Source organism: Symphalangus syndactylus, chromosome 10 (genome assembly GCF_028878055.3).
Source record: "Symphalangus syndactylus isolate Jambi chromosome 10, NHGRI_mSymSyn1-v2.1_pri, whole genome shotgun sequence".
NCBI lineage: Eukaryota > Metazoa > Chordata > Mammalia > Primates > Hylobatidae > Symphalangus > Symphalangus syndactylus.
Genome location: NC_072432.2, coordinates 107,678,910 through 107,697,436, shown reverse-complemented (window position 1 = coordinate 107,697,436; position 18,527 = coordinate 107,678,910). Strand labels below are relative to the sequence as shown.

Below are 18,527 nucleotides of genomic sequence, written 5' to 3'. Positions count from 1 at the left end.
CACATCACTATACCCAGCTAATTTCTTAATTTTTTTAAAGACGAGGTCTTGATATATTGCCCAGGCTGGTCTTCTGGACTCAAGCAGTCTTATTGCCTTGGCCTCCCAAATTGTTGGAATTACAGGCATGAGTCACCGTGCCCAGCTTTAGTATGACATTCTTTATTCTTTTAGAAAGCTTTGAGATATTGATGCATCCTTATAGAAATTACTTCCACTTATTTATTTACTTACTTAAAACAGCTTGATAAAGTTGGAAAAAGCAGGACCCTAAATAATAAATATATTTGCCATCAGCCATTTATAGGAAAACTCAGAAATAATAAGTGGAAATATTTAGGATGTCACTCATCAGACTTTTTTTTGAATATGTAAATGTGTTTTTTTGAAAATTTAAACACGCAAAGTAAAAATTAAAAGTTTTGGTTAAGTTGCGAATTTCAGAAATTTATCTTGGTTGTGGTGTCCTGAAGTTAAAAAGGATAGAGCATTAGTACATTAGTACATAAACGTTCTGTTATTCTCTGCCTAAAGGCAAGATCCAACTTTGAACCAGGTCCTGGATTTCCTCTCATCTTAAATTGGAGCCTTTTTCATTTGTAGTATAAATAAATTAGCCATTTGATGCTGTGATTTTATTTGTATATGTTATATATGAGACTTATGTCTCTCTTTGTATGCAGGCATTTCACTAGATTTTGTTTGGCCATCGATTTTAGTGTTTTCCTAGCAGCATGTTTGCTTTACCTGTCTTCATCTAGGTTTCTACATCAGCAGGGGTGGAAATATTAGTTGATTTAATTAAGCTTTCTTTGGGAGTTGTACCTTACTTGCTCTGTTGAGTGTCAGTTTTACCTTCTTTTGAAGCAGGCAAAAGCAGTTCGTGGCACAAATGCCAGAAATAGCATGCAAACCACTTTGTAATGGTATGCAAACTAATTTCTGCTGTGTCTTTTTCTTAATGCTTGTGAGGGTTACTGTTTACTTAAGAGTTAATATTTGGCTTATGAAACTAGCATCAGATGAGAAATTCCAGCATCCCTCTCCACCCCAGAGAAAGATGTGGTGATTGTGGACTGCTCTGAAGTCTGCCAGACCTCTATCCTAAAAGTTGGTAGATCAGTTATTATATCTTGATATATACCCCTAATTCATACGAGGGACCAAGAGAGATTAGTTACTCCTGATTTCTTCTGTTAGAAGATAAAGGGAGTTTGGTTTGTATCTATATTAGAGTAATGGGAGTGAAGGGTAGGGATGGATGATGGAGATATTTTACTCCTATGAAAAATCAGCAGGACTTGGACAGTGACTAGATACAGAGAATTAAGGGAATAGTTGAATCAGACATTACTGCAAGATGTCATTTGGGTCAGTGAAGGTGCCATTGATTGTGGTTGAAGGAGTGAGCCGATTTAGGGGCTGGCTGAAGGGAGTATACAGGTCAGACTGTCATGATATGAGGCTCATATAGCTATGCATGGAGAGAGGTTTTAAATCAAGCACCAGGATTCAAAGTGAGCTCTTGAAGGCAGAGACCTCAATTTGTCCTTTATTCATCTTGAACAGACTCTGGGACGTACCTACTGTCAGTGAATGAAAATGCTGGCTTCTTCCTTCTAACTAAGTGGTTCTCATCTCGGGATTATTTTGCCCCCAGGGGACATTTGGCAATGTTTAGAGAAATGCTGGGTTGCCACAACTCAAAGTATGCTACTGGCATCCAGTGTGTAGAAACCAGGGATGCTGGTAAGCATGCTACAATCCGTAAGACAGCATCTTCTGCCTCCCCCCACTACCCCCCAAATTTTTTAGCCCCAGATGTCAATGGTACCAAGATTGAGAAACACTGTTCTAACAAACGGCAAGGAAGTTGACTCCTCTAAGCCTTGGTTTCCTCACTTGTAAAGAGATGATGACTACTTCGGGTTTGTTAGAATTAGACCAGGCAGGATGTGTACAAGTGCCTGGCATGAAAGAGCCTCTCAACAAATGCTAATTTCCCTTACTTGATGAATAGATTTAGGGGAGTTACTTTTGGTCTTTTAACTGCCAATTTCAAGGCTTCACATATTTTTTTTTTTTTCTGAGAGGTGAGTGGGGATGCCTAGGAAACATAGAATAGTTTTTATAGTCTTATTGCTTTTCTCATGGTTTTATCAAATTGTGATTTTGATTATACTTTGGTCTGGGTTGGTACTACTTCAGGATTCAGTATTTAGTGTTCACCTAGCAGTAGACAATGAAGTTAAACTCTTAATATAGATTAATGAAGTTAAGCCCTTAAATTTTACTTTTTAGCCTGTAAATACGTTTTATGTATTATTTATTGCTCACACAACTGTTATTGTTTGGAAGCAATTTTACTATTCTTTGAAATCACGACCAAAATGTACTGAATTATTTCTCATGGAAAATGCTAGACCTCCTGTGTCTATTGCCTTTTTCCTTTTTATCCATTTATTAATTCTAAGTAGACCCCTCCCTGAAGTCAGAACTCTTCCTTAGATTTCCTTGTTAGGGTCTTCATTAGATGGCTTTCTTTTGCTTGTCGGGTGCCTTTTTACTTTATTTTGTAAGGTGTTGAATGTTCCCTTTATTTTGTAAGGTGTTGAATGTTTCAGTGATGTTAGGGACAGGACCACCTATATTTTCATCTCTAATACCAATCCCTTAGTGATCTATTCCTGTCATAGCCTCAGTGTTTAAAGTCTTCTTACACGTACATAGTTGTGTGGCATTCTCATTTTTAGGGAGTCACTGGAATTCTTTGCTGCTATTTCTTTCCTTTTAGGAAAAAAACCAGTTTGCTCTTACTGTACATTATTTTCTCCATCTATAGAATGGAATTAGTGTAGGTAAAAGTCCTTGAGTTCGGTAAACTATGTATTGGACTTACTAATGTACGTTTTATTAATTGCAGGTGGAATTTAGAAATAATATGCCTGTTTTTCATCTTAAACTAAGATTATTTAAATATTCCATTCATTAATTAGTTGGTTAGAAAAATTAGCTTTTGAGGAACACCACTTAAAAGTGGAAAATAATAATAGAGTACCTTTTGTGACAGCAAATAAATTATCGTTTAACTTAACCCTATAGGATTCGAAGTTGGTAGCTTTAAGTGGTATTAAATTGTATTTGACTGTCAACTGCTTTTAAAGGCTTACGTGGCTCCCCATTGTACCTGTAGTTATTTAGGTCTGGAAGCACAGGGTGTTAAGAATGCCACCATAATGTCTTTTCATAAGGGTTTGGTTTGTCATAGCCTGTAAAATTAGATTCACCAATTAGCTGCTTTATGAAATGAATGTCATTGGTCATGGTGGGGGAGGTATTAGGAGAAGGTATAAAGAAATCTGAAAAAACTTTCTTTCTTTCTCTCCCTCCCTCCCTTCTTTCCTTCTGTCCCTCCCTCCCCCCTTTCCTTTCCTTTTTCCTCTTTCCCCTTTCCTTTTTCCTCTTTCTCCTTTCCTTTCCTTTCCTTTCCTTTCCTTACCTTTCCCCTTTCCTTTCCTTACCCTTTCCCTTTCCCTTTCCCTTTCCCTTCCTTTCCATCTTCTGTATTGCTAATAAAATAATTGTTGCTCACTGAAGGCTTTAAAAAACACTGGTTGCATGCTTAATATAGGATGGCAACAAAATGGACAGGTTTAAAAAATATGTAGATGGTATGATACCCCTTTCCCCCATCCTTGTACCGAATTTCTTTCAAACCTAGAATAATTTATACAAACAGATGTATCAGTAGATGGAGTATTATGCACACTTTTTAATTTAATTATCAAAAAATGCCAAATTCTTTCCAGAGTGGCAGTATAATTCAGGTGTAGTTAACTGTTGGATGTAAATTCAATTATGGTAGAAAGATTTACTTTACTTTGAGAGGTTTTTCTAAAATCTTCTAAAATTATGTTGATTTTTAAAATTTGAAATAACTTTAGACTTACATAAAAGGTATAAAAATAGTACAAAGAGGTCCTGGATATCTTTTGCCCAGTTACTCCTAATGTTAACATCTTATATAACCATAGTATAATTATTAAAACCAGGACATTCACATTTATAAACTATCCTTTTTCTAGTTCAGGATCCAATTTGGGATCCTACCTTGCATTTAGTTATCATCATCTTAGTCTCCTCCCATCTGTTATCTTTTCAGTCTTTTTTTCTCCCGTCTTTTATAAATGTTACTGACACTTTTGAAGAGTACTGTTAGTTATTTTTTTTAGAATGTTTCTCAATTTGGGGTTGTCAGATCTTCACCCATGATTAGCATGTCTTATGATGGGTGAAGTTAATGTGATCACTGTGTCTGCCAGATTTCTTCATTGTAAAGTTACTGTTTTTTCCTTTGTAATTAATAATAAATGTTCATTTTAACCTTGTAGTTGTATAATAATTAGTAATTCCTTTGTAATTAATACTTTCCTCTAGTGGGGAGGTACTGCAAATATCCTGTGTCCCATCATACTTTTCATGGGCCAGTTTTGCAATATCCTGTGTTCCATCATACTTTACGTGGGCCAGTTTTGCAATCTATCAATGGTTCTTAACTGGCAGCAGTTATTACTGCTTTGGTCTTTGCTTAATGGCGAGTTTTCTATTTCACTCATTCTTACTATATTTGGAATTCTACAATTAAGGAAGTACTGTCCCCTTTCCTTTACTTATTAATTATCCAATTAATTTATTTACATGGCTTTGTGGATATTTTACTTTATGGGTTAAAATCCAGTAATTGTTGCTCAAGTCATTCTCGCTTTGGTTATTGAGGGCACTTGAAAATTTGTTCCTGTGTCCTTTCTACAATACCGTCTCTCATTTTGTGAGCACTAATTTACTTTCTGGTATCACATGATGTTCTGGGTGTATCTTGTATTTTTCCTGCTTGCACCAGCCATGGAATCAACCATTTTTCCAGGGAGCTGAGTTCATTTTACTAGAGAATGATATCTAGAAACCAAGATCTGGGTGCCAGGTGTGCTCCACGCTACTGGGTGTCTTTGCTTCTAGGCTGTCTTAGTAGATAGAGCTAGCAGTATATATGTTTAGTAACATGTATGAACACATATATTTTATTTTCTTGTCTATCCGTCTATGTACATAAATAAAAAACTGTGCTAGCAATGCTGCCAGTTCCGTTCTTCCACCATAGGGTCCATTTTGGTCTTTTTTCCTCTTCAGACCTTTTCTCTTTCTTTGTTACTTCCTTCTCCAAAGGTGAGAAACTGTTCTCAGCCACAGTATATTGACTTACTTGTTTCATCCGAGTACACACAAACAAAAGTAGTTTTAGAATTACTAACCTATTCATTCGCCGGTGAGAAACACAGTTTTAAACTAGAGTACTATATTTGTCTTTAACTTTATGGTATACAGGCAAAGTCTGTTTTCAGAAGTTACTTGGGTTCTTTTCATCCCTGCCTAAGGGTTATGTTTGTCATTTGTAATAAAATTAGGTTCACTTTTTATTGTTTGTGTGCTGTTTTAAGTTCCTCCTACATCCTGTTTCATCATAGCACAGTATCCCTCTTCCATTTATTTATGATAAAGATATGTTCTTAAAAGGAGTAGAGTTGCTTAAGGTTGGGTACAGCTGTAATTGCCTTGCCAGATAGCAGTTAAAGGACATGTGCTTTGGCAATCATTCTCTTGGGCTTGCTTGCCTGGTTCCTTAGTTACAGCTCTCATTTCTACATCGTTTACACCTGGGAATTGATATCAGCTGTGGCCCCGTAACTGTCAGTGCTTGAAATCATGCCCGTCGACTAAATCTTATTTGTTCTGGATGCACAGTTTTAGACCCAGAGCCACCTACAGTATGAATACTAATTCTCTTACAGCTGTGGTAAATCAAGAATTATTTTGTAGACCCTGTCCTTTACTGGGTTTTTCTTTTTCAAGATAGAATCACTTAGCACAAAATTTATCATTTTAAAGTGTATAATTCAGTGGTTTTTAGTATAGTCACAAAATTGTATATTGATATAATTCTAGAACATTTTTATCACCCCAAAAAGAAACCCCTTACCCATTAGCAGTCACTTCCCATTCTCCCCTTTCGCTAGCCCCTGGTAACCACTAATCTACTTTGTCTATAGATTTGCCTGTTTTGGGCATTTCATATAAATGGAATCATACAATATGTGACCTTTTATGTCTGGCTTCTAGCACGTGTTAGTACTTCATTTCTTTTTGCGATGGAATAATATTCCATTGTATGGATATACACATTTTGTTTATTCATCAATTTCTACTTTTTGTCAAAAAATAACACTATTGTGAGCATTCATGTATGGGTTTTTGTGTAAAAATGTTTTCAGTTTTTTCAGGTGTATACTTAGGAGTAGAAGTGCTGGGTCATGGTAATTCTATCTTTAATTTATTGAGTAACTGCCATAGTGGTTGAACCATTTTTTCATTCCCACTAGCAGTGTATGAGGATTCCATTTAATTAATTTCTCCACATCCTCTCCAACACTTTGCTGTTTTGTTTTTTTTTTTTTTCATCGCATCCTAGGGGGTATGAAGTGGTTTCACATTGTAGTTTTGATTTGCGTTTCCCAAATGACTAATGATGTGTCAAGGATCTTTTGCATGGATTTTTCATGCAAAAGAATGAAGGTGGGCTCTTATCTCACAGCATACGCAAAAATCATTTCTGCACTCTGACTTCTAATCTATTGGTTTATAAGTCTTTGCTGATCCAAGTACCACAATGTTTTGGTTACTGTAGATTTTGTGATAAGTTAGTTTTGAAACTAGGAAGTGTGATGTGCTTATTGGTTATTTGTATATCTTTGGAGAAATGTCTGTTCAAATCTTTTGACCATTTTGTAATTTGGTTATTTTTTGTTGAGTTGTAAGAGTTCTTTATATGTATGTGTGTACACACACACACACAAATACATTTATTCTGGATGCTGGATAGGAATATATTCTATACTTGTACCAGTATACAAAGATGTTTACCTAAGAGTGTTCACTGCAGCAATGTTTATAAGATAATTATCAGAGATATGGTTTGTAAATATTTCTCCCATTCTGTGGATTACCTGTTCACTTTCTGAATGGTGTCCTCTACATCAGAAACTTTTAAAATTGTGACGAAGTCCAATTTATATGTGTTTTTCTTTTATTGTTTGTGCTTTATATATCTAGGAAACCATTGCCTGATTCAATGTGATGAAGATTATGAGAATTTTATAGTTTAACTCTCATGCTTGATCCATTTTGAGTTCATTTTTGCATATGATGTGACATAAGGGCCCACTTTCATTCTTTTGCATGGAATATCCAGTTATCCCAATACTGTTTGTTAAAAAGACTATTCTTTCTCCATTGAATGTCTTGGCACCCTTGTCAAAAATCAATTGACCAGAAATGATGGGTTTATTTCTAGACTCTGTATTCTGTTGGTTTATATATCTTTGCTGATGTAAGTACCATAATGTTTTGATTACTGTAGGTTTTGTAGTAAGTTAATTTTGAAACTGGAAGTGTGAGACCTTTAACAGTGTCTGCCTTTCTTTCTTTCTTTTTTTTTTTTTTTCCAGATTGTTTTGTGTATTCTGGGTTCCTTGCATTTCCATATGAATTTTAGAATCAGTTTGTCCATTTCTGTTAAAAAGGCAGTTGGAATTTTCATAAGCATTGCCTTGAATTGTCCTTTACTTTGACAATATAATATTCTTACATAGGTACAAACATAAGACTTTTTGAGTACTATGTTTGGATGTGACCTTATTCTAGGTAACAAGCATTTCGCAGAAATAGAAGGCCAAAAGATAGATGAAAATATGTTCAACCTCAGTCATGAAGAAATGCAAATTAAAAACAAAATTATAATTTTTCACTTGTCAGATTGGCAAAGATTAGAGTGTAGTAATGACTAGTCTTGGCTAGACTGTGGGGGAAATAGAAGCTTCTGAGTTTGAAGTTTTTGACACAGTCCCTTTGGAGATAAGTAGCGATAGCTATCAGAATAAAAAATATGAACAACCAAAGTTTCACTTTCAGAAATGTATTCTGTACCTGTACTTGCACAAACATACCAAGAAGTTTGTACAGGATGTTTACCGCAGCAACATTTGTAATACCAAGAGACAGGAGTCAGCCTAAATGTCATCAAGAGGACTAGTTAAAATTGAAGTACTACATACAATGAAATGCCCTGTGAGCCAATGAAAAGAATGAGGCAGGTTAGTATGTAAGGTGACATGGAGTCCAAGATGTATTGAATGACAAAATTTGTTATTATGTGGTTCTATTAGTAATTAAAAAAAAAACACCAGAAATACTTATATACACACCTGTATAGAAAATGGCTGGCAGTATACACAGAAATAGTTAACAGATGTTACTTCTGGGCAGTAGGACTGGAAATCTCATTAAATCCTTTCTCACTACTTGACTTTTTTTAAAACAATGAGCAGGTCATTAAGAATGACTTAGTAGTGTAAGTAAAATTAAAATTAATACTACTCTTTAGGAATAAGATATTTGTTTTTTTCTGTCAGTTTGATTGTTTTATATATAATATCTGTTGGTCTCCAGAGCAGTTTGTTTTGCATATAATCCCTGTTGGTATCCAGAGGTAAATGCATTTTATTGTGATTTTTATTGCTGTGTGGAAAATGGATTAGAATTAGTTCTTGGGTACAAATATTTAATAGTATTTAGAACCATATTTTTCATTTCTACGTATTGTAAGTATGGGAGAAAAATAAGATTTATCTTTTAAGAGTTGTGATTGTGCTAGTTTTTAATTCATCAAATGAAGAATATTTAAGAATATTTAATTCTTTAAGTACAAAGAATATTTAAGAATACTTAAGAGCATTGAAGCCCGATTATGCCACTGTTCTTTGGGTTCATGCTCTGGAACTTAAGGTTCAGTGGAGAAGGTAACCATTTCACAGTATCTCCCTTAACAGAGGTTACTGATACATTTTCAGAAACCTTAGTACCACAGGCAGTAAGGAGGCAGTGAGATCCCTTTGCATTTTGCCAGACCATTCCTAGAATTTTTAAGGTGAGGGGACCAATTTCCCACCCCATATAGAAATGGCACCACATCTCTCCTAGAAACCTTCTGGTGATTGGAAACTTTTATCTGTTGATGCTGGTTCTGTCTTTAGGGAGAATGTCATGTTTCATGTAACATATCTTAAAATATTTGAAGATGCCTGCCTGTCATATCCTCTATTTATTTAGAAATCTTTATTGAAATCCAATTAATGGTCAGGTACTGCCCTTCATACTTCTCTAGGCTGAATATTCCTAATTCCTTCCACTGATCATCTTAAGACCTCATTTCCAGAAATGTCACCATAGTATGCCATGCTTGGTAGCAGGCTCTAATGATGCCCTAAACTGAATATAGACTTCTCAAGGTGTAGTTGGATTGTTGTGAAATATTCTAGGCTCATTGACTCGCTTGGACTAAAAAGCTATCTTTCTCATAATGCAGTTTAGGATAATGTTTACCTTTTTAGCAATAGGTTTACACTGAGAATGCTTTTACAGCTCTTTAAATAATGTATGAGGTCAGCTTAACCCATGTGTTTGTCTGAATTATTATTGTAGAGCCTTAGCATCTGGTATGTTAGTAGTTGGTTTTTCAGTATAGTAGTAGGTTTTATATATATATTTATATTTATTTGTTGTCAATAGAGTTAGGGTCTCACTATGTTGCCCAGGTTGGTCTTGAACTCCTGGGTGCAAGTGATCCTGCTGCCTTGGCCTCTTAAAGTGCTGGGATTACAGGCATGAGCCACGCACCCAGCCAGCCAGTAGTAGGTTTTTACATTTATCTCTAATAAGTATACGTAGGCTTTTGTAAATGTTGAGGTGGTGGTATATTGCCTCTTCTCGTTGATTCTGCCTGATAATCAGCTTGCTAGAATTTTGTTTTGATTATGAGGCAAGGTGGCTATCCCTCTCCAGCCTTGAGTTAATGTCATCTTGGATAAGTATGCTATTCAGTATTTATCTGAGTTGATAAAATATTAACAGAATAGAGCCTCGTGGCATACGTAGTGGTACTGAGTTATTAATACTACTGGCTCACCTATCAGAAATTATGCAGTTTAGCTGTGTATTTTCATGTGACAGTGTTTATAAAATGTCTTATTGGCATCAGAAGACTACAGTCTTACTCTACTTAAGACATGCTGTTTTTAAATAATTGTTTACTCCTTTTGCAAAGTTAAAATCTGCTGTATTTATTTAAGATTTTTTTGGTGTGTATATGGGGGAAGAGGGGAGGTGGAAGGATGAAAAGATTCTTTGCACGAAGTTTGCTTTTGGTTAAAAAGAAGCCTGTGTTCTTAGATCTTAAATCTAGTCTCACTATACTAAAATTAGTCCTCTAAACTGGATTTGCTTTGGAATTTTTGGATTACCTGACTAATTTAAATATCGTACAATAGTTAAGAAGGAGGACTTTTAGCGTTACACAATGGTTCAGTTCCTGGCCATATCACTTACTAGTTTTATTAGTTTCTTTTTATGTTGGGCACATTACTTCTTTAATCTTTAATTTCGCTATCTAAAAAAGTAGTAAAAATAATGCCCTCTTCAGAGTGTTTTCCGAGGATTAAATGAAGTATTAGAAATAAAGCACTCAGCATCAAGCACTGGTCCTTACCAGCTTAAAGGGCAAGCCTGCTCTTTCCCTCCTCCTCCTCCTCCTCCTTAGTACTCTTCTTCCTATAATGTTTCCTCCAACTGTTACTGTGATAACATATAAATGACTAAATGTGAAATCAGTAGAGTTTTAGACTTTAACTCAAAGCTTCGAACTAAAAACACCGTATTTCTTGCAGATCCTTTCAGGATAAATAGTTGATCTTTTAAAATGAAAGTGCCCTGTGAAAGTTTCATGGCTAGATATTTTTGTTCTTTAGTTTAAGGCTTAAGCCATATAGGTTTTTTGTTTGTTTGTTTTTTTATTTGTTTTAACTCGTCAAGTGCATTTCAGTGAGAAGGGGGAAAGAGTAGAAAGGTGTTGGATCTGTAACTGACTGTGAGCAATCAATTGAAATAACTCAACTGCCTTCAGACCAGCCAAGCCCTATAGTTTTACAAGGAAAAACTCATTCAGGTTAGTAACTCATGTTGAATTACTTTTGGCTACTTTGTGTTCAATAATATCATTTTGGGGTGTCTTTGTCTTTTTTGGGGGGCAAGGAAATGGGGTCTTGGTATTTTGCCCAGGTTGGGCTTGAACTCTTGATCTTCTGCTTTAGCCTCCTAAGTAGAGGGCGTCTTTGATTATATCTTAATAAAAGGATTGAAGTTGAAGCAAGAAATTAAAAACATAGATGTGAATTACTGATAGATGTTAGGCAAGTAGTTGTGTAGGAGGGACTAACTTGCTTGACTAAGATTTTGATTGCCCATCCCTTTTACGTTCTACCTCCCTACCCCATAACATACCTTGAACATGAAAACATGGGGAACATAGATTTCAATAGAAGAAGACCAATTACTTGTGAATAAGTATGAGAACCATCTGGATATTCTGCAGTTGTTATAATACAGAACAAATAGAGCATTAGCACTTAGGGGAAAGCAGTTGGATTGTTGAATCTTCTTTGACTTGTTTGTTGCTTTGGATGACAGGAGGGTTCCTTCCTACCTCTTAGTAAAGTTTGGGAAAGAAAAGAGTTAATTGTGAACTTACTGGGATTAATTCATTCTGGGTTTTTTTTTTTTTTTTCTCGCTTGAGATGGTGTCTCGCTCTGTTGCCCAGGCTGGAGTGCAATGGCGTGATCTTGGCTCACTGCAACCTCCGCCTCCTGGGTTCAAGCGATTCTCCTGTCTTAGCCTCCCGAGTAGCTAGGATTAAAGGCGCCTGCCACTACGTCCAGCTAATTTTTGTATTTTTAGTAGAGACAGGGTTTTACCATGTTGGCCAGGCTGGTCTCGAACTCCTGACCTCAAGTGATCCACCCGCCTTGGCCTACCAAAATGCTGGAATTACAGGTATGAGCCACTGCGCCCGGCCTAATTCATTCTTAATTATAAGAATGTACAGTTTTTGTTTAGGGATATAGTGTTAGTTTAAAAAATTAGGGAAAAAGTCTGGTTACTTAGCTTAGTTTTTCATTTATCCTTTTATTTAACAGTTACTGAGTACCAGCTATATGCCAGGCATGGTGAGTGTTGGTTTGTGTGACCTGCAGTTCTTGTAGCTATTGAGTTTATAGTGTAGTTGAGGGAAAAAGACATGTTTGGATGAGCAGTGATAGTTAAGTGGTAGGGGACTGAGTATGAGTAATTGGTTCAGGGTTGTCACAAGCCAACACAAAAAAGCTCAAAGAAGGAATGAGGCCTAAAAGCTTAGTATAGGGTATGGAGTGTGCAGGCTGGACCTGGCTCTTGCCTGCAGAAATGTGCTACAAGCATTTCAGACAAAGGGACTCAGTGGTAGACCTCCCCTACATATGCCACTTCAGTAGTGTGGTTTTAGATTTTATATTTAGCTATTTATATTTAGCCTGAGGCGTTCTGAGTCAGTCCAAATCCACTGTCGCTTATTAAACGGGTTATGTATCTTAATAATAGAGGATTAGCCATCCTTATATGTGAAGGGCAGCATTACTGGGACATGTAAAGCAAACTTATTTGTGACAACAGAATATTTAAGTAAATAAACAGGATTCTTATAGTCTCCTATTAGGTAACATTCCTTTTAGAGATCCTCTTGGAGTATGAGTGTTTAAAGTGAGGTGGAGGCCAGGCACAGTGGCTCACGCCTGTAATCCTAGCACTTTGGGAGGCTGAGGTGGGTGGATTGCCTGAGCTTAAGAGTTTGAGACCAGCCTGGGCAACACAGTGAAACCCTGTCTCTACTAAAATAAAAAAAAAATTAGCCAGGCATGGCGGCATGTGCCTGTAATCCCAGCTACTTAGGAGGCTGAGACAGAAGAATTGCTTCAACCTGGGAGGCAGAGGTTGCAGTGAGCAGAGATTGCGCCACTGCACTCCAGCCTGGGCGACAGAACAAGACTCCATCTCAAAAAATAATAATAAATAAAAAAATAAAGTGAGGTGGAAACTATGATTTTCTTGGAGGACAGGCCCAAAAGGTGATTGATTAGTAGGGTTAAAGATTAGATTTGTGCTTAAATTTATATATATATTTTTTCTTTCTTCTTTTTTTCTTTTCAAAGCCATTGTGTATTGCTGCAGTACCAATTTCTTTTGCCTTAGCGGGGAAACAGCTGGTACCATATGCAGGCAGAATTCAAGTTCCCTGATTAATGAATTGGAGGACTGTTTGAATCTTTAATGTCTTACCTTTATGTGTAACTTGATCCATCAGTTCTCCTTTTTCTTTTTTTATTCAGCCACTCGACAGCTCAATTTTTCTTTTTCTTTTTTTATTCAGCCCTCAGTTCTCTATCTTTTTATTGTCCAAAAACCACACAAATGGTGTTTTCTTGCCCACTTTGCTTACTCATGTCGAGGACTGGTTTTTCTAAACATAGCTTTTGTAAATCAATGGGTACTGACTGATTTCACTCCCTGATTGTATCCTTAAAGCAGATAAGGTCATTGGTTACCAGAAATGAAGTACACACAGGTCCCTGACTTGTGATGGTTTGACTTAAGATTTTTCAACTTCACGATGGTGTGAAAGCAGCAGACATTCAGTAAAAACTGTACTTCTGTTCTTCACTTTCAGTACAGTATTATTTATTAAATACATGAGATAGTCAACACTTTATAAAATAGGCTTCGTATTAGATTATTTTGCTCAGCTGTAGGCTAATGTAAGTGTTGCTGTGTGTGTTTAAGATAGGCTATGCTAAGCTATGATGTTCGCTTCGGTAGGTTAGGTGTATGAAATGCATTTTTGACTTGTTACTTTCAACTTATGATGGATTTGTTGGGATATTATCCCATTGTAGTTGAGGAGAATAGTGGATTCTATGAAGATAAACTTAACCACCAGGTAAAAGACATTTCTTTTTTTTAAAAGCAGATTAATAGTATGTGAACGCCTTTGGGTTTTTTTTAATCTAAGTAAGACTTTAGATTTTGTTGTATTATAGATGGTTTGCAGTTGTGTTTAACACATAACAGCTGGGAATGAGTGCCAGAGTATTATTTCTGAATCTTGCTTACATGGTAGTGTGTGCTAAAAATTAAGATGTAACACTTTTGCTTTTATTTTACCTCAACATTTAAAAACACTACTAAAACTTGGGATCAGGTGAAAACTTTTTTTTTTACTTGCGAAAATATTCTCTTAAAAATATTGTGGTAAAGAAATCTAGTCTCTTAATGAATTTTAAAGTATACATTATTGTTGGCTATAGGTACAGTGTTGTACAGCAGCTCTCTAGTGCTTATTCATCTTGACTGACTAAAACTTCATGAGCTTTGATTAGCTACTCTCCATTTCCCCGTCTCCCAGCCTCTGCTAACCATCATTCCACTCTTTGATTTTTATGAATTTGTATTATTTTAGATAGTGGAGTTATGCAGTCATTTGTCTTTTTGTGACTGGCTTATTTCACTTAACATGGTGTCCTCAAGATTCTTCCATGTTGTGCCATTTTGTAGAATTTCTTTTTTTTTTCAAGCTGAAGTTTTATTTAAATTGTAAAAGAAATGGTTCCCCAAAAATGCTGGCGAATAAAGCAAAAGGATAAGATATAGTGCTCTCTTCCTACGAGTTAGCCAGCCTATCCAAGTACAGGGTAATATATAGTACTTAGTGCTGGTAGAATTTTGCAGTAGTTTAGAAAGATTATCTGTGCCTAGATTATGAAGAGATTCTCAGTGTGTGATGCTTGGTTCTGGGTTTACACCTTACTGGGCATGAACAAGAGCCCTGCTCCTTGACCATAACCAAATCCCTTGGGCCCAAAGTTCTTTGCATAGCACCTTTTACAATAGATTTCACCTTCTTTTTCAGTCAGGAGTTGTTGATTCAAGACTCTTCCCACACTTTGCACATCGGAAATAATTTTTGTTCCAGGGCTTTCCAGCCCCAGTTATCTTCTCAGCAGCATGTACGGAATCCCCACATCTGGAACACTTCTCAGCACCTCTGTATTTCTGAGCAAATTTAGAAGTCTTTGGATTTGTCGTAGGCATGTGAGGCTGAACACTCTGGCTTGATGCCCAGGCTCTCACTACGGTCCATGTTAAGTATGCCAGTGCCCTGGCCATAAACTGTAGCCTTTTGGCCCGTACTTCTTTCCATAGCAGGATTTGCAGTAGATCTTTTAATCCTGAATTGCCACTGTCTTGCTATCTAAATTATTCCTGCAAACCATGCATAGAAAGCAGTAGCAGTGGACCGGGCGCGGTGGCTCACGCCTGTAATCCCAGCACTTTGGGAGGCCGAGGCAGGCGGATCATGAGGTCAGGAGATCGAGACCATCCTGGCTAACATGGTGAAACCCTGTCTCTACTAAAATACAAACAATTAGCCAGGCATGGTGGCGGGTGCCTGTAGTCCCAGCTACTCGGGAGGCTGAGGCAGGAGAATGGCGTGTACCTGGGAGGCGGAGCTTGCAGTGAGCCGAGATCGTGCCACTGCACTCCAGCCTGGGCAATAGAGCAAGACTCCGTCTGAAAAAAAAAAAAAAAAAAAAAAAAAGCAAGCAGTAGTGGTGGATTACACTGCACCTCTTCTGCATGGTACATGGCCCTCCTGCAGACCCCACACTTATTTCCACCTCTCCACACTGGCATTTTGAGTTGGAGGCAGGAGCATGCATCGCAGGTGGAGCTAGAGAGGCTGGGCTGGAGGGAGTGTCCAGGGAGTCCGAGATCCCTAGAATTTCTTTCTTTCTGTTTTTTTTTTTTTTTTTTTTTTTATATTGAGAGAGTTTTGCTCTTTTCACCGAGGCTGGAGTGCAGTGGCACCATCTCAGCTTACTACAACCTCTGCCTCCCAGGTTCAAGCGATTCTCCTGCCTCAGCCTCCCGAGTAGTTGGGATTACAGACGCCCACTACCACACCCAGCTAATTTTTGTAGTAGAGAAGGGGTTTCACCATGTTAACCAGGCTGTTGTTGAACTGACTGCAGGTGATCCGCCTGCCTCGGCCTTCCAAAGTGCTAGGATTACAGGCATGAGCCACCACGCCCAGCCTAGAGTTTCTTTTTAAAGACTACATAGTATTCCATTCTACATATATTCCACATTTTAAAAATCCTTTCATCTGTTGGTGGACATTAGGTTTCTGCACCTATCACTATCACATTGTGAATAGTGTTGTGGTGAACATTGGAGTGGTAATATCTGTTTGAGATCCTGATTTCATTCTTTTGGATAAATACCCAAAAGTGGGACTGCTGGAATATATGTGTTGTGTTTTGTTTTGTTTTGGTTTTTTGATAATAGTTATCCTTACAGGTGTGAGGTAATACTGTGTTGTGGTTTTGATTTTCATTTTCCTAATAGTTAATGATGAGCATCTTTTCATGTGCTTACTGCCAATTTGTATATCTTTGGAGAAATGTCTGTTGATGTCCTTAGCACATTTTTAAGTTGAGTTATTTGTGTTTTTTTACTGTTGAATTATAGGAGTTCTTTATATATTTGGAGACTAGCCCTTTGTCAGATACATGTTTGCAAATATTTTCTCTCATTCCATAGGTTGCCTTTTTACTCTGTTGATTGTTTCTTTTGCTGTGTAGAAGCTTTTTAGTTTGATGTAGTCCCACTTGTTTATTTTTGTTTTGGTTGCTTATGCTTTTGGTATTAAATCCTTGGGATAATCGCTGACACCAGTGTCACGAAGCTTTTCCTGTATGTTTTCTTCTAAGAGTTTTAGTTTCATGTCTTATGTTTATTAAATCATTTTTAGTTGATTTTTGTGTATGGTGTAAGAAAAGGGCCCAGTTTTTTTTTTTTTTTTAGGTTTTTACATGTAGATATGAAGTTTTCCTGATGCCATTCCTTTCCTCATTGTATATTCTTGGCGTCTATGTTGAAGATCAGTTAACCATATATGTGTGGACTTATTTCTAGGCTCTCTTTTTGTGTTCTTGTGGCTCTGTATGTCTGTCGTTATGCCAATACCATGCTGTTTAGATTATGGTAGCTTTGTAATATTAATATATTTTGAAATCAGGAAGTATGATGCCTCCAGCTTTGTTCTTTTACAAGATTGATTTGGCTATTTATCGTCTTTTGTGGTTCCATATGAATTTTAGAATTGTTTTTCTATTTCTATAAAAAATACCACTGGGATTTTGATAGTGATTGCATAGAATTTATAGATCACTTTGGGTAATATTGGCATTTAAAAATACTGTCTTAATAAAACGTGAACATAGGTGTTTTTTTTGTGTGTGTCTTGTTTAATTTCATTCATCGTTGTTCTGTAGTTTTCAATAAACAAGCCTTTCACCTCATTTAAGTTTATTCCTAGGTAGTTAATTTTTTTCTATTGTAAATGAAACTGTTTTCCTAATGTTCTTTTCAAATAGTTAATGTATAGAAACATTACTGATTTTTATATGTTGATTTTGTACCCTGCTGCTTTACTCAATTTGTTTATTAGTTCTAACAGTTTTTTAAAAATGAAATCTTGAGAGTTTTCTTTCTTTCTTTTTCTTTTTTTTTTTTGAGACGGAGTCTCACACATCTGCCCAGGCTGGAGTGCAGGGGCACAATCTTGGGTCATTGCAACCTCTGCCTCCCAGGTTCAAGTGATTCTCCTGCCTTGGCCTCCCAAGTAGCTGGGATTATAGGTGCCTGCCACCACACCTGGCTAAATTTTGTATTTTTAGTAGAGATGGGGTTTCACCATGTTGGCTAGGCTGGTCTCGAGCTCCTGACCTCAAGTGATCCTCCCACCTCGGCTTCCCAAAGTGCTGGGATTATAGGCATGAGCCACTGTGCCTGGCCCAAAAGGGACAATTTTACTACTTCTTTCAGATTTAGATGTATTTTTTTTTATTTTATTAAGCATTTAATTTATTGCTTAATTGCTTTGGCTAGGATTTCCAGTACTATGTTGAACTGAAGTAGTGAGAGTGGGCATCCTTGCTTTCTTCCCGATCTTTCAGGAAAAGTTTCCATTTTTTTGCTATTGAATATAATGTTGGCTGTGGGCTTTTCATATACAGTCTTTATTATGTTACTTTCTTTTTATTCCTAGTTTGTAGAGAGTTTTTATAATGAAAGGGCGTTGATTTTTGTCAGATGCTTTTTCTGCATCTATTGAGATGATCATGTGATTTTTATCTTTGATTCTGTTAATGTGGTATATTAATACATTTTTTTATATGTTGAATCATTCTTGCATGTAAATTTCCCTGGTATGAAACCCACTTGATCATGGTATATTACCTTTTTGATAGGCTGTTGGATTCAGTTAGCTAGTATTTTGTTGGGAAGTTTTGCATCTATGTTTATTAAGGATATTGGTCTGTAATTTTCTTTTTTTTTGTTATATTCTTCCCTGGTTTTGGTGTTAGGGTGATACTAGCTTCATAGAATGATTTAGAGAGGATTACCCCTTTATCTTTAGGAATAGTTTCAG

General features: G+C 36.6%; 1 protein-coding gene and 1 pseudogene across 8 annotated transcripts in view; one reads left to right on the top strand and one right to left on the bottom strand.

Moving 5' to 3' along the window:
* Positions 1–18,527, top strand: part of ATP2C1 (ATPase secretory pathway Ca2+ transporting 1) — a 158,257-nt gene that overhangs the window by 45,114 nt on the left and 94,616 nt on the right. The window lies entirely within an intron of this gene.
* LOC129491927 (cysteine and glycine-rich protein 2-like) lies at positions 2,006–15,724 on the bottom strand (annotated as a pseudogene).